The sequence below is a fragment of the Wyeomyia smithii genome, chromosome 3 (assembly GCF_029784165.1).
Source record: "Wyeomyia smithii strain HCP4-BCI-WySm-NY-G18 chromosome 3, ASM2978416v1, whole genome shotgun sequence".
In the NCBI taxonomy this organism is placed as follows: Eukaryota; Metazoa; Arthropoda; class Insecta; order Diptera; family Culicidae; genus Wyeomyia; species Wyeomyia smithii.
Window position 1 is genome coordinate 131,455,199 of NC_073696.1, and position 6,682 is coordinate 131,461,880.

Below are 6,682 nucleotides of genomic sequence, written 5' to 3' on the forward strand. Positions count from 1 at the left end.
AAATCGTTTTAGCCATCTCTGAGAAAAGTGATTGAGTTTAAGTATTATTCGGAATATGTTTCTTTCCATAGCTAGATTTCACTTTTTTTAACATAACAGGCAAAGTAAGAGTCCGATTGCAAAACAAATCAATAGGGTCTTATGGGGCAACTAGACCTTTCATTTGACTCTAATTTTATGAAAATCGGTCCAGCCATCTCTGAGAAATATGATTGAGATTAAACAGTCTCCAGAAGACGTTTCTTTCCATAACTTTTGAACCACATGTTCAGTTTTTATAAGATTTAAAAGTTGAAGGTTTTTTAGGTAGCCCGTTCATTTAAAACCAATTCTGTTTAAATCGATTGTGTAGTTTCTGAGATAATGATGTTTCGTGATTTTTACATTTTGAAACATAACCTCTAAACTAAAAATCCGATTACAAAGAAATTTGATAGGGTCTTATGGAGCAACTAGACCTTTTATTTGCGATTAATTTTATGAAAATCGGTCCAGCCATTTCTGAGAAAAGTGAGTGAGAACAAAAATCTGCACATACACACACACATACAGAAAATGCACAGCTCGTCGAACTGAGTCGTGTGATACATGCCATTCGACCCTTTGGAGCACTTTCATATCTTCGGTTTTGCAAGTGATTGATGTACCTTTCTAGGAGAAAGGCAAAAGGTGTAATAAACTAGAGATCCTCAGAGGGAGAGATAAGCGATAAAAAAACAGCTGATTTGGCAACTAGGTTTCACATATCAGAGGTGCCAATTCTCTTCTCAAAGCACAATGTTCACAAACTTTTTTAATCGGCTCGTATAACTGATGGTGACGGTGGAAGTCCTGGGGAATAATAAAGTGCATCACAAAAACCGTGAAGGTGTTAAGGTTTATGTTTATGTTTAATTTTATATACTTTCATCATTATTTTGTAGACCATACAAAGAGTTTGTGAACCACCAGTTAAAATCACTGTGATGAAGCAACTTTGGAGCATTCTCAATTTACCATTTAGCAATAGAACATGAAAGACGAGTAAAAATAAAAATATTCTTTTTTGAACTTTATTGCAATACCTCTCAATGTGTCATCTTTCTTGTTCGTTTGGCTCAGATTTTGACATGTTCGTTTGGCTCACAACACTCTCTTCGCATATCTCTCCCTCTGAGTATTGCTATAGTAAACTGGCTGTGATTCCAGCATATATGCATTTAATTCGACTGCAGGTGTAATAATATTTAGTTTTTTTTAGTTTTTAAATAGTTTATTTGACACGGCACGATACAATTTATGTTTAACTGAGCCAAGTACATTTTTTTTAAATTCTAAATTAGCAGGGAAAAGAGGGAGGCCTTTTTTTTATTCTCGCGGCCGACTACGAGCTAGTGGGGATTTAAGGTGAGAGGAGGGGAGTTACAATTTTGATTTTAACTATATTGAGTTATACGATTATTTATTTGTACATGGCTAAGCAGTGATGTTCTGTTTGAGCAGTTTGGACTGAGGTGTCTGCGTGAACATAAAGATGCCGAGTCTTCGTTTGAGTGTCTCCAGCTTAGTGTATCATCTTCTTTCAGCGTGTAGCGGGAATGGTAATCTAACAAATAGATAGAAGAGTTTCATATTTTAATACCAGCGTGTTTTATGAACACGTATAGCTGTGTCATGTACTGGAGATCACCGCTTCCCAGAATGTCTCTAACGGGTACGTTCGGTTGTTTTCCTCGGGCCCGAAGGGAATCTATAAGCTCAGACCTAACACCACAGTATTCGGTACACGACCAAACAACATGCTCGATGTCATGGTAGCCATCGCCACAAACGCAGTGATTACTGTCTACAAGCCCTATACGAAAGAGATGCGTGTTTAACGTATAGTGATTGGACATAAGTCTGGACATCACGCGAATGAAGTCCCGACCCACATCCAACCCCTTGAACCATGCTTTCGTCGATACCTTAGGAAAAATGGAATGTAGCCACCGTCCCAGTTCATCTGAGTTCCATGATGATTGCCAACTGTTGAGTGTTCTCTGACGCAAAATGCTATAAAATTCATCATAAGCAATTGGTCTTTCATAAATATCGCCGTCAATAGCACCCACCTTAGCTAAAGAGTCAGCCTTTTCGTTACCCGGAATCGAGCAATGAGAAGGGACCCACGCTAAGGTAACCCGGTAATTTTTATCTGTTAAAGCACTTAAAAACCGCCGTATTTTCCCCAGGAAATACGGGGTGTGCTTCACAGGCTTCATTGATCGCAGAGCCTCAATGGCACTGAGACTATCTGTGAAGATGAAGTAGTGGTCTATGGGTAGGGTTTCGATGATTCCAAGAGAGTACTGAATAGCAGCAAGTTCTGCGACGTACACGGAAGCAGGAGCATCGAGTTTGTAGGAGGCGGTAAAATTTTCGTGGAAAACACCGAAGCCAGTGGACTCTCGAAAATCTCTCGAAAATTTCAATTACTAATGGGTTCATAACTGTACATCGAATTAGCAACCGGTAAGAGAGATTCCAAAAACGATGTTTCAACGGAAGAATACTCGCTAACACTTCAAGACTCATCGTATGGGTCGACTGCATGCAACCCAAGGCAATACGCAAACAACGATATTGTATTCTCTCTAATTTTATAATGTGCGTGTTCGCGGCGGAGCGAAAGCAGAAACAGCCGTACTCAAGAACTGACAATATCGTTGTTTGGTATAACCTTAGAAGGTCTCCTGGGTGAGCACCCCACCAAGTTCCGGTAATCGTACGAAGAAAATTAATCCTCTGTTGGCATTTTTGTGTCAGATACCTAATATGACAAGCCCAGGTGCATTTGGAGTCGAACCAGACCCCGAGATATTTAGCGACTAAAACCTGAGAGATCGTTTTACCCGTTAGTAGGAGCTGCAGCTGAGCTGGGTTATGCTTCCTAGAAAAAACGACCAGCTCAGTTTTCTCCGGAGAGAATTCGATACCCAGCTTAAGAGCCCATTCAGACAAATTGTCTAAGGTATCTTGCAATGGTCCTTGCAGATCGCTAGCCTCGCTACCAGTAATGGATAAAACGCTATCGTCTGCAAGTTGCCTTAGCGTGCATGAATTTGCAAGACATTCATCGATGTCATTGACGTAGAAATTATATAAGAGAGGACTTAAACATGAGCCCTGGGGGAGGCCCATGTAACTAATTCGGGAAGTTGTCGAATCGCCATGTGAGAAATACATATGCTTTTCTGACAACAAATTGAGCAAAAAGTTATTCAAATTTGGTGAAAGTCCCTGCGAATGAAGTTTCGCGCTTAAAACTTCTACAGAGACAGAGTCAAAAGCCCCCTTAATATCCATGAACGCAGAAGCCATTTGCTCTTTTCGAGCAAAGGCTAGTTGAATTTCAGTAGAAAGCAACGCTAGGCAATCGTTCGTCCCTTTGCCCCGGCAAAAGCCAAATTGAGTATCTGAAAGTAACCCGTTTGTTTCGACCCATTTGTCTAACCGTAAGAGGATCATTTTCTCCATTAATTTCCGGAGGCAAGAGAGCATCGCAATCGGCCTATATGAATTGTGATCAGAGGCAGGTTTCCCGGGTTTCCGAATAGCAATGACTTTTACCTCCCTCCAGTCATGCGGAACAATATTTAGCTCAAGAAACTTGTTGAACAAATTCAACAAGCGTCTTTTTGCAGAGTCGGGTAGATTCTTCAACAGGTTGAATTTTATTCTATCTAACCCTGGAGCCTTATTGTTGCACGACAGGAGAGCCATTGAAAATTCCAACATCGAAAATGGAGGCTCTTCCGTAGTTACTAATAACGCGTCACGAAAGGTTTTCTGTTCCGGTACAGAGTCTGGACAGACCTTTTTGGCAAAATCGAGTATCCAGCGATCTGAATACTCCTCGCTTTCATTCGAAACGTCACGGTTCCGCATGCGCCTGGCGGTATCCCAAAGAGTGCTCATCGCTGTTTCCCTGGACAACGCGTTTACGAACCGCCGCCAGTACCAGCGTTTTTTCGCCTTTACTAAGCTCTTCATCTGCCTGCCCAGTGCCTCGTACTTTCGAAGCAGGTTGACAGTGCCGTACTCCCGGTAGTCCTTATACGCCGCGGACCTTCGCGCGTACAGCTCAGAGCACTCTTTGTCCCACCATTTGTTGGGAGGGCGCTGTCTAATCGTTACCCCGGGTATCGGTTTCGTCTGAGCTTGAGTCGCGGCGTCGATTATCAAGCCAGCTAAGAACGCGTATTCTTTCTCCGGAGGAAGTTCCTCGTGAGTCTCGATAGATTGCGCTATAATAGACTCATAACACTTCCAATCAATATTACGTGTAAGGTCGTAGGAAATATTGATTGGGTTCGGGGGAGTTGAACCATTAGCAATTGATATAACGATAGGAAGATGATCACTACCGTGGGGATCGTTGATTACTTTCCACCGGCAATCTAACGCTAGTGATGTCGAGCAAAGGGATAGGTCAAGCACGCTTTCACGTGCTGGAGGATTAGGTACACGTGTCGCTTCCCCAGTATTCAAAACTGTCATATTGAAGTCGTCGATCAAGTTACAGATTAAAGAAGATCGGTTGTCGTCGTACAGCGACCCCCATAGCGAACAGTGAGAATTAAAATCTCCCAATATCAAAAAGGGCGCGGGAAGCAACTCTGCTATATCAGTGAGATGCTTCTGTTCAATCCGCGCGGATGGAGGCATATATAACGAAACAAGGCATAGGTCTTTTCCATTCATATTCGTTTGAATGGCAACGACTTCAATATTCGAGATCGAGGGGAGGTCGATTCGGAAGAAGGAATAGCACTTTTTAATCCCTAAAAGTACCCCTCCACCGTGTGAGTCTCGATCTCGACGAATAATGTTAAAATCGTGGAAATTGAGTTGATCGTTTGAATTGAGAAAGGTTTCACAGAGCGCAAATGCGTTACAATTGTATGTATTTATTAAATGAGAAAATAGATCGAATTTGGGGATGATACTTCTGCAATTCCACTGTAATACAGTGATAAAATTCCTAACCTCTTTCGCCGTATTAGTCATCGAAAGATATGATAGCTGAAATGAGGGGCCAAGTTGCTGCTAGTTGCATCAAAAAGGTTTTCACTGTAGGAAGAAGGGCAAGAAGAATATTTTTTAGGGGATCTGGTATGTTGAATGTTTTAAATATCCAGTCCACAATATCAGAAAATTTTATGAACCCTGTTTCTTTTTTATCTTCTGATCGAGAAATGGGTGCACAAGGGGTTTTTGGTGCCCCAGGAAGCGGTGGGTACTCCTGGTTTGATTTAAAATTAAAACCGGGAGGTACTTGCTTCGGTTTTTCTTCACCGCTTCCTTTTTGTGTTGGCTTATTGGTCATTCCGCTAGGGGTTATCTTGCGACCTTTGCGAGAAAGATTAGGAGAGTTGATCATTCTCCTCTTCCTAGATCCTTCTGGCATGGCATAAGAACACCCTTCGACGGGATCGTCAGATGTACCCTCATCGGTTGGCAAAAAGGAAAAGATGTTTCCTGTCGAGGGTGGCTCAGCCCTCTTAAGCATTTCTGCGAAAGAGCGCTTTGATCGTTCCTTGAGGGAACGCTTTATTTTTTCTTCGCGCTGTTTGTACGCGGGACACGCCGAAAGGTCATGCCGAGTTCCCTCGCAGTAAAGACATTTTTCAGTATCCTCACTGCAAGCGGTCTCAGCATGATTGCCTCCGCACTTGCTGCAGCGTGCCTTGTTGCAGCAGTAGGTGGCTGTATGACCTAACTGCTTACAGTTTTGGCAATGCATGACCCGCGGTACGAACAGGCGTACAGGCAGACGAACCCTGTCCAAAGAGATGTAGTTCGGCAGTGCGGATCCGGCGAATGTTACACGGAAGGAATCCGAAGGGAAGAATTTTAATAATAATAATAATAATAATAATAATAATAATAATAATAATAATAATAATAATAATAATAATAATAATAATAATAATAATAATAATAATAATAATAATAATAATAATAATAATAATAATAATAATAATAATAATAATAATAATAATAATAATAATAATAATAATAATAATAATAATAATAATAATAATAATAATAATAATAATAATAATAATAATAATAATAATAATAATAATAATAATAATAATAATAATAATAATAATAATAATAATAATAATAATAATAATAATAATAATAATAATAATAATAATAATAATAATAATAATAATAATAATAATAATAATAATAATAATAATAATAATAATAATAATAATTATAATAATAATAATAATAATAATAATAATAATAATAATAATAATAATAATAATAATAATAATAATAATAATAATAATAATAATAATAATAATAATAATAATAATAATAATAATAATAATAATAATAATAATAATAATAATAATAATAATAATAATAATAATAATAATAATAATAATAATAATAATAATAATAATAATAATAATAATAATAATAATAATAATAATAATAATAATAATAATAATAATAATAATAATAATAATAATAATAATAATAATAATAATAATAATAATAATAATAATAATAATAATAATAATAATAATAATAATAATAATAATAATAATAATAATAATAATAATAATAATAATAATAATAATAATAATAATAATAATAATAATAATAATAATAATAATAATAATAATAATAATAATAA